Below are 10065 nucleotides of genomic sequence, written 5' to 3' on the forward strand. Positions count from 1 at the left end.
CAGCAGGCAAGGAGAGCAGGTCATTGGGGCAGTGGCTGAACTGAGAAAGGGGAGCATTAGGGCCACAGATACGCCTCCGGAAGAAGCACCAAATATTGGCAACAAGTTCCCATAGATGTCAAAGAAGGGACAGTCTCCTCCAAGAGGGCAGGACTTCCAGGAAGAATGGCCAAGCTTACTTAGCCCTTCTTATCTCCTTCTCCCCAGCCTCCAGTTGGGAAAGTGCACAGAGAACTGAGGAACTAACATTAATTAAGCACCTACTCCGAGTCAAGCACTTCTTTCTCTCCCTCTCTCTCTCTCTCTCACACACCACACACACATACACGCACAGAGGCCCCATTTCGTTTCATCTGACTACCACAACAACCCTGCAAATCAAGAATTATCCCCATTTTACCGATGAGGAAATTGAGATTTAGAGAAGGTAAAGTAGCTTTCCCAGCATCAGTCAGCTGGAAGGGGAGAAGCTGGGATTGTAACCCCGTCTGTCTGAATCCCACTGCTTGGAAGGGAAAACTCTAGACCTTAAGGTAGCCCTATTTTCTTCTGGAAAGATATCTTCTGGAGGCGTCAGCTCCATATAGCCCCCAGCCACCGAGGTGGCTAGGGAGAGGCTAAAAGGACACAGCAGGGGACTGGGAATCCCCGCCCCCATCCCCGCCACACACAATTGTTAGGGTGAATGCGCTGCCCCTGCGGGCCGTACCGCTCCCGGACGTGCTTAACAGGCATCCTTCTCATTTTTATCCCCACCTCTCGGAGGAAGAGGAATCTGAGGATCAGAGACTGAAGCGTTTTGCCCAAGGTCACAGAGCAAGTGCCTGGAGCCGGGAACCAGTCTCGGCTCGGTCAGGCGTCAAAGGCGGCCTGGACCCCGCCTCCCGTCCCCACTTCCCGTAGCTCCGACACCGAGGGAGCCGTGCTGGGCGCTGTGCGTACCTCCCGGGACAGGAAGGGTTGGGTGAGGGGTAGTGGGCCTGGCGCGGGGTGGGGGTGGGGCGGCGCGGCGCGGCGCGGCTCCGCCTTGCGGCGGCGGAAGCGGCCTCCATCTCGTGCGCGCTCCTCGCGCCGGGCGCGCTCTTCACCCCCGGCCCGCCCCTCGCCATATATGGAGCTTCCTCCCGGGACCCTGCCAGACGCTTGCTCCCTGCCTGAGGCCCATACAAGGCTCTTCCTTCCCGGCGTGTCTGGCAGGCGGCCCGCGGGCGGCTGTGGGCGGGAGTTCGGCCCTCCGGGTCCGCCCGCGCCCTGAAGCCGGCGGCCAGGGGACCCGCTGCCAAGGAGGGGGCGGCGGCGGGGCCGGGAACGCGCGGCCCGGCCTGGCTGAGGTAAACGCGGGACAGGCGGACTTGGGCGTCCCAAGAGGGTCTGAGGTTCCCACTGTCCCCACCGGTTTTATATTTTGTCCCACTTTTCCCCCTAATTCTCTAAGCGCAGCTGACTTTACTGGAGTTCCTCCCTCGGCTCCCGGCCCGGGGCCTAAAACCCCAAGCCTAAGCGTGCTGTGAGGGCCTGCCCTCGTTCGCCGCGCGCCTCCGCTAGCATTTTGCTAGTCGGTCTTCGGTATTTCTCTCGCCCTGCCTTCCTCCCGGCTTGCTGTTTCTCGCTCCTCCCTGCCTTTACTCAAGCTGTCCCTTCGGCCTGGAATGCCCTTCCCACACCATTCTGGTAGAACTGCTACTCATCCCTTACTTGTTTCAGGCCTCTGGCCATCTATAAGTCCTTCCCACCCCACGGGTCTGGGATGCACCTAACACATCGGTTATTTATTGAGACTGCGATTCGATCTTACTCCTCTTCGCATTCCTGGTGCCTGGCTCAGTATGTGAAAGTTGTTATTATATCTGAGCGAGGGGAAAGAGGGAAAGGACCCTGTTGTCAGGATAGCCACAGTGCCTTTTCACCTTGGACAGGGGTCCCCGACTTTAGTTCCAGCCGCTAACATCTTCACCTGCTACGCTCCCTGTGGTCTGGAGCTTCATGAGCCCCAGAACCCAACATGAATAGTTTGTGTGGAAAGTTGGAAGGTTGGGGTGGGGGAGACAGAGATGGGGCAGGTGTACACCTGCAGTGGCACTGTGGTCTGGAGTGGTGCCCACTGGGTGCCTCCACCACCCAGAATGGCTTCACTTGCTCAGCCTGACAGCTCCGGTTTATCCACTGCAGGAACCAGCAGGCCCCCACAGGCCCTCGTACAGTGCTTCCAGGGACTTAAACCTGCCGCAGCCATGTGATTACCCTGATCTATCTGCTGGGAGATGAGCAAAGCTCAGAGAGGGACCAGATCTCAGCAGAGACGAAACCAGCAGCAGTTCCTGAACACCCACCCCGCCGTGGTTCCAGAAGTGCAACATGGACCAACCTGTGAGCATTTGCTCTTCCTCAGGTGAGGCAGGGAGATAAAAGCTCAGAGCTTGGGAGTAACAAGTCAAGTAATATGGGGGCTTGTAGCACTAAGAAGCCTCTGGACTTGATCCAGAGTAAAATCACTCACAGACTTCCAGTCTTTGGTGGTAAGCACAGGCACACACTGTGAATAAGGCCAAAATAGAAGAAGTCTTGTCTGTCTCTCTGGCCTCAGGGAGTGCCTGTGATTTGGGTACATGGAGAGGAGATGATCTCTAAGGCCCATGACTGAAGGTTTAGGGGTTACATTTCGGAAAAAAAAAACTGGGTCTGGGCCTGGGCTGCACACCCAGGGACTAGGACACCTCTGGACTTGTTCCTACCTAAGGCTGCAGGCCTCCAGCGGCCTCTTCTTTCCATTTACGATCTGGGATTGTGGGTAATGTAGTCCAGTGGCCAGTTTCTCTGGGGTGGTGGTTCTTGCCCTTCCCTCATCTAGTCTCCTTACCCTTGCCAGCTACCACCCCCTTCTGCTCCAGGCTGAGGGCAGCACAGGGTGAGAAGGCGGTGCTTACTCTTTGCAGGGCTGGGAGATTCCCAGCTGGAAACCAGCAAGCTATTCATAGCTGAACCTAGCAGAGGAGGAAGGCCTGAGAGAAGCTGGGGAGCTCCGGCAGCCTCCTCTCCAGCTACAGAATTTGCAGGAACCCCAGACCTCTGCTGGGCAGGCCTTGTGTTCACTTCTGGGTGAGAGGGCTTCGAGCCTGGGAAAATCCTATGGAGCAGTAGCGGTCCTGCGTTGCTCCCTGTCTTGAGAGACACAGATACTCCAGTGGCCCTGGGGCCCAGCTTTTAGGCCTGTGTATGGTGGGGATATTTGGAACCTGAGTATAGATAAGCTGAGACTTTTTGCAAAAAAAGCCAGTGTGACACCCAGTATGACAGTTGCCTAGAAATTCTAGAATTTCTTTGCATTTTTCTTCTCGTTGTTTTCCTGTGCTTGCTTCTTCAACCAAATTAAATTCTCTCTAAGGACAGGAACCAAACCTTCTCTTGCCAATGGCACCAACCCTGTATTTATGCTATAATGAATGATCTTGCCCAAAGAAAAATCAACCCTCCCTATCAAGACTAAGGGTGTGACTTTTTTCCCCCACCCACCTGATCCTCTGCCAGTACCCTGTGCTTTTCCCATCGAAGCACTGAATCGTTGCTTGACTGGGTCCCCCACTAGATTAGGCATTCCGTGTTGACATGGATGACGTCTGTCTTGTTGACTATCATATCCCTATTACTTGCATAATAAACAATTGTTGAATGAATGACTATGAACCTATGATAGCTAATTCCTTAGATGGAGTATTTGATACATGCTTCATTGGCACAGCGTTTTACAAATTGGAAAACAGTTTCGGCCACTTAAATGTCTTTCACCAGGACTTTCCTGGTGGCGCAGTGGTTAAGAATCCACCTGCCAATGCAGGGGACACGGGTTCGATCCCTGGTCTGGGAAGATCCTACATGGCGCAGAGCAACTAAGCTCATGCGCCACAACTACTGAGCCTGTGCTCTAGAGCCCGTGTGCCACAACTACTGAGCCTGCGCGCCCTAGAGCCCACGCACCACAACTACTGAGCTCATGTGCTGCAACTACTGAAGCCCGTGCACTCTAGGGCCCACGTGCCACAACTACCGAGCCCACATGCTGCAACCGCTGAAGCCTGCGCAGTAGTTGTGGCACACAGGCTTAGTTTCTCCACAACAAGAGAGCCCGTGCTCCGCAACAAGAGAAGCCACTGCAATGAGAAGCTTGCGCACTGCAATGAAGAGTAGCCCCCACTCACCGCAACTAAAGAAAGCCGGCACAGCAATGAAGACCCAATGCAGCCAAAAATTAAAAAAAAATCAAAAAAATTCAAAAACAAAATTTTTTTTAATTGAAAAGAAATCTTTCACCAAGATCTTGATTAGTGGTAGAGCTGTTAGGAACTGGTGTCTGCCTTCAGAGTAGCACTTAGCCATGGCATGAGGCTGCCTGCATGGTGGCACCCAGTAGGTACCTCTGGCTCCCGAGTAGCGAAATGGGTGAGGTGGGTTAGATGAGATAGGCAGACATGGTCAAACTGGCCTGGCCCCATGATGTATCTGGTGCAACCAGCCAGGAGAGCTGCCAGGGAATCCTCCTAAGAAGCTTAATGAGAAAGACCTGCTCTGATCTGCCAGAGGGGAAGTCCTGACGCAGTGGCTGTGGGGCTGTAGAGAGGGCAGACAGACTCTGAGGTCTGAGCAGCAGTGTTTGGGGGCTCCTTAGCTGTTACCAGGGACCTCCTGACTCTGAGTTCAGTAGATTTTTTTCAGTCTTCATCTTCCTTGAGTAATTCTCAGCAGCATTTGACTTGTAGGTGATCATCTCTTCTTGAAGGCCTCTCTTTCATTGCTTACACATTTTGACGTACAAGGCTCTATTTGGATATTAAGTGTTCTAGTACTTCAGGACTCAGCCTCATGCTGTCTTCTCAAACTGTACTGTGTCCAGAAGGATCTCTTTGAAAAACAAATTTGAATTTGTCACCCTTCTGCTTAAAACACCTCAGCAGCTTCTCCTATTCTTCAGAATAAAATTTCAAGTTCTCAGCAAGGCCTTTGAGTCTCAATCCAGTCTGCCCATGCTGGCCTCTTCTAGCTTCATCTTCCACCACATTCCCCTTTCATTCTCTGAGCTTCATCCACACTGCTCTCCACCTGCCTCCTCAGCTGTACTGTGCCACCCCCTACACGTTCTCACTGCCTGGGATGCTATTCCTCCTCTTGGCCTAGCTAACATCTCCTGTGCTCAGTTAAAGCACCAGTGTCTTCAGAACAGGTGATAGCCAGGTCAAAATGCCCTGTGACAGACACTTACCTGTGGCCCTCCCTCAGGTGTTAATTGCAATTGGGGTTTCATATTCACTGGAATAATGCGTTGGAAGCTCATTGGCTGTGTCCCTTTTGCTCATGACTGCATTGTAGGGTTTAGCACAATGCTTGGCTGTAGTAGGCTGTAGTTATCTTGTGTAACAAATGAAAAGCTTATTTAACAAAACACCCTATTTAAACCTTGAAGAAACTGAAAAAGAAGTATGGTCATGCAGCTAGTATATGGCAGAGTGGGACCTAGATATGGCTTCAGTGTCTGTGTTGTTAACCCCCTGCACTATGCTATCCCTCTACCTGTTAAGTACTTTCTGGAAGTAAAGAGAAATGGAAGAAGGGAGAAAGTATGTGAGAGAGACAAAGGGACTTCCCCTCTCTCCACTCTAGAAATACAGAGTGGGAGATTAAGAATGAAATTACATTTACCAGAAAAGACATATGAATGGCTGATGAGCACATGAAAAGATTATGAAAAGATGTTCAACAACATTAGTCATCAGGAAAATGAAAATCAAAACCAGAATGACACCAGTGAACAATCTAAAAAGGAAATTAAGAAAATTCCCTTTACAGTAGCATCCAAAATAATAAAATACCTAGGAATAAATTTAACCAAGGAAGTAAAAGATTTATACACAGACTACTACAAAAGAAATTAGAGACTTAAATAAATGGGAAGACATCTTGTGTTTATGGATTAGAAGACTTAATATCTTTAAGATGGCAATACTATCGAAAGCAATTTGCAGATTCAGTGTGATCTCTATCAAAGTTCCAATGGCTTTTTTTTTTTTTTGAAGAAATGGAAAAGTTGATCCTCATATTCATATAGAATTGCAAGGATCCCTCCCAGTACCTTAGTGTGTTCACCAAACTGGAAGCTCTCTGAACTCCATAATTTAGGGATTTTTATGGAAGCACTATCATGTAGGCATTATTGATTGAATCATTGGCCATTGGTAATTCGATCTTAAGCCCCTCTCCCCTCTCTTGGGGTGGGGCTGAACCTTCCAACCCTGTAATCCTGGGGTTTTTTTGGCAAGCAACCCCCCTCTTGAAACTATCTGGGCATCTCACTAGCATATAAAAGACACTCATCACGCTAGAGATTCCAGGGGTTTTAGAGAAGCTGTGTACCAAGAACAGGAGATAAAGACCAAATATATATTTCTTACTGTATCACACTACTCAACAATAAAAAGCAACAAACATGCAACAACATGGATGTATGTAAAAAATCCATCTAAATGAAGGAAGCTAAGTGAAAGAAACCTGATGTAAAAGACTATATATAGCACTATTCTGGTAACGTGAAATTTCTAGGAAATTCAAAACCATAGAGACAGAAAGCAGATCATTGGTTGCTTAGGGTTGGGAGTGAGCAAGGATTGACTAAAGGGGTACAAAAGACCTTTCTGAGAGATGGACACTGGATTGTGTAATGTTTGCACAACTGTACGAATTTATTTCAAAAAAATCACCAAGCTATACTTACAGTGGGTTAATTTTATAGTTTGTAAATTATACCGCAATAAAGCTGTTTCCTGGCCTTTGGGTCAAGTCAGGACCAGCACATCTGCCTTTCCAAACTCGCCTTTCACCTCTCCAGGCTGACCCTGGCTCAGCAGGCAGCTTGGCCACCCCCAGATGAAGTAGGGGTGCCCTCCCCTCATCCTCTAATACTCCTCACTTTTATTGTCATTCTTGCTGTCTCTCCTGCTGGAGTGTAAGTACTGAAGGGCAGGGACAGTGACTGTTTTTCACCACTGTATCCCAGCATCTTGCACAGGGCCCAGTACATAGGAAATGTCTCTAAATGCTTGCTGAATGAAAGAATGAGACCAGAGTTAACCCAAGCACAGTGTAAGGAATAGAGGTGGCAATGAGCTATGTCTGTGGAAACAGAGTCTGGAGGAGACTGAGTTTCTGAGGGCCTTTGCTCAGCTCCCCAGGGAGGAGCAGAGCCCCTTCCTTGCCATCTCTCTCTAGAATCCAAGTTTGACAGGGGTGTGAGGGAGGGCCTCTAACCCTGAGCACAGGAATGCAACTCCTCTTCCTCAGGTGACATCCTGTCCTATTACAAACAGAGTCCCCCTTTGCAGGCCCTCCAGTAGGAATTGTGATGTGAGGTGATTGGTCCATCCCACTCTTCAGCCTAGCCCGGGAATGTATTGGGTTGGCCAAAAAAAGTTCATTTGGTTTTAAGCAAAAATAAAAGACACATTTTTCATTTTCACCAAGAACTGTATTGAACAATGTATTCCTTAACCAAAGGAACTTTTGGGCCAACCCAGTACTTAGGTCTGGACAGCCATACAACTTGGGGCAGGCATTCCAGCATCAAGCCCTGATTTCTCCTTGTTGTCAATCCTGGCTCCCACCTCCCTTCCCCCATGTAGCAGAATATTCCTGCATCTTGCCTTTACCTCAGAAGATCCTTGCCATTCCTGTTTGCAGGGCCTCTCTCTGACGTTTCCACCCTCTTTTCCTGATTTGAAAATGGGTTTGCCCCCTAGGTTTCCTTTGGGTTAGGATGAAGAACCAAGCAGAAGAGGCTGAGCCCAGGCAGGGTATCTCACCCAAGTGGAAGAGCCGGAAGTCTGACTGTAAGGGAAACCTAGATGGGGCTAATATGGAACCTTCGGGGCTGGAGAAGCAAGTTAATCTACACACTCAAGCCAACCCTGACTCACAGGGAAGTGACTTCAAAACAACTTTCATAACTCCACCTGGATGTTGGCCACCTTTCCCCTCCCAGCTCTGTCTTTGGCTTCAGGCCACTCCCTTAGTCTCTCTGATCCTCCCTTTTCTCATCTCTAACAAGGGGGAGAAGGGGCTTAGATGAATAACAAGATCCTCCATGTGTTAAGAGTACTGAATTTGGAGTTGCAATTATCAGCTGCTCATGTTGGCTCTTGTCATCTGCTGCATGAACATGACAGGTCGTTGTGCTGCTCTGTGGGCTTCAGCTTTCCTATTCCTAATTAGGGGATTGGAATAGTAAGGTCCAGGGCCCTTGTAAGTGCTAAAATTATGATTCCTTAAGAAGTGAAAGTATGGGGCAACAGAAGGGTGTGGCTGTAGATAAACGAGTAGAGTCTGATGACACTTGTCCTTTCTGTGAATGGGTTTTAGGCTTTGAGATACAGCTTTCCCTTCTTCCCATCACCCCCTTGGTTGCTCAGTGAGCCAGGGGTCAAGGGTCCCCCAAGAAGCCCTGTTCTTCCTACTGTCTCATCTCACCTAGCACTGGTCCAACCTCAAAGCTGATTTCATCTCTGAGGTGTGTGACTGACAGCACTCCTCTCCTGGCACTGCCTCTGCTCACTTCCTTCCAGTCTGGGCCCAATTCCCAGGCTCAGCCCCCTCGCCCCTCTGGCTGACTCAGTAGGGATTTCTCCTCAACTGCGTACCCTGCAGCAGAATGAACTCTTCTAGATGCTGATCTGAGTCAAACCCAAATTCTGAGTAAAAACCAAACTTGAATGAAGAATCAAACTAAAGTTGTGTTTTAGATACCTTGTGAATCATTTAGAACCTAAACACTCATTATATCACACTGTTCTATAATGGGCGTTCATGATGACCCTAAAATGTTAGTTAAATGATGCTTTTATGTTTTTCTTCCATATTTCTGAAATTTCAAAAATTCCCTAAGTGAATGTCTCATTTTAAACCCCCTGATACTTCAGTGTATATTTCCTAAGAAAAAGGGTATTCTCTTATGTAACCACATATAGTTATCAAGTTCAGGAGATTTAACATAGATACAATACTTTTATCCATAGTCCACATTCCAATTTCATTAATTGCCCTACTGACAACATGTTTTTAAGAGTAGGGGCAGATGCCCTAGTCGCTGAGAAATTCCGTTATGTGTGTACATTCTTCTTTGAAGATGCTGGATAAATTACAGGGATCCTCTAGAGTCCAAGGGAGCTCCTTTTATCCATTCTCAACTGTGGCTGTGGGCTAAGCTGGGCTGATCAGTCAAAAGGTGTGTGTCCTGGGGGAAGGACATAACTGCTAGATGGATGCCTTCCAGTTGCACTCCAAGTTGTTGGTTGTCTCTGAAGGCACAAATGTTGGTGAGGTGAGTCGACTTGTCTTTTTAGCAGTACCAGCACCTGTTCTCTTCTTGAGTGAGGAACGACCTGTATTTGCATTGACTTTGGAACCACATGGGCAGATATACAGCAGTATGTAGCACATTGTTTTTCTAAGGATTAAATGAGATGATGCATGTGACATGGCACCTTGCCTGGTGCATGGTAACCGTCCAACAAATGTTAGTGATTGTCGTTATTTTTCAGATGGGTAGCTTGAAGCCCAGATTGAGACTCCTGTTTCTCCTCTCTGTTCGCTCATCCCTACTTTCTTTGGTAGTTTCCCTTCTCCATATAGCCAAATTTTAAAGGTAAGCAAGCTGTCCCAGTCATCTCTTAATGCTTGTCAGAAATCTCCCCACCAGAAGCAACTTTCTTCCACAACCAGTATCCTTAACTCTAGCACCACCTCGTGGATGCCAGTGCAAACTCACCCAGGTCACTTCCTGAGGACCAAGGTTAGGATCATCTTCCATCTGAGTGAGCCCTTGCTAAGTGCCAGGCATTGTACTATGTATTTCACGTGACTTATTGCATTTAATCCTTACCACAGTCCTTATGGAGTAGGCATTGTTACAGGTAGGGAAATTGCTACTCAGAGACATGGGCAAAGTCTTACTGGCAGGATCTTTTTTCCAGTCAGATCTCCTGCTCACCATTATATCCTGATAGCTTTACAGCTGGAAAGACTCTTTAG

At 48.6% G+C, this 10065-nt stretch overlaps 1 long non-coding RNA gene across 1 annotated transcript; it reads left to right on the forward strand.

Moving 5' to 3' along the window:
- The first annotated feature begins 1138 nt into the window (after nucleotides 1-1138).
- On the forward strand, nucleotides 1139-9529 carry LOC307183341. The gene is made up of 3 exons (XR_013827446.1): nucleotides 1139-1331; nucleotides 2170-2389; nucleotides 7779-9529. It is a non-coding gene; the product is annotated as an uncharacterized lncRNA (long non-coding RNA).
- The last annotated feature ends 536 nt before the right edge of the window (nucleotides 9530-10065 follow it).

Source organism: Stenella coeruleoalba (genome assembly GCF_951394435.1).
Source record: "Stenella coeruleoalba genome assembly, chromosome: 3".
Taxonomy (NCBI): Eukaryota; Metazoa; Chordata; class Mammalia; order Artiodactyla; family Delphinidae; genus Stenella; species Stenella coeruleoalba.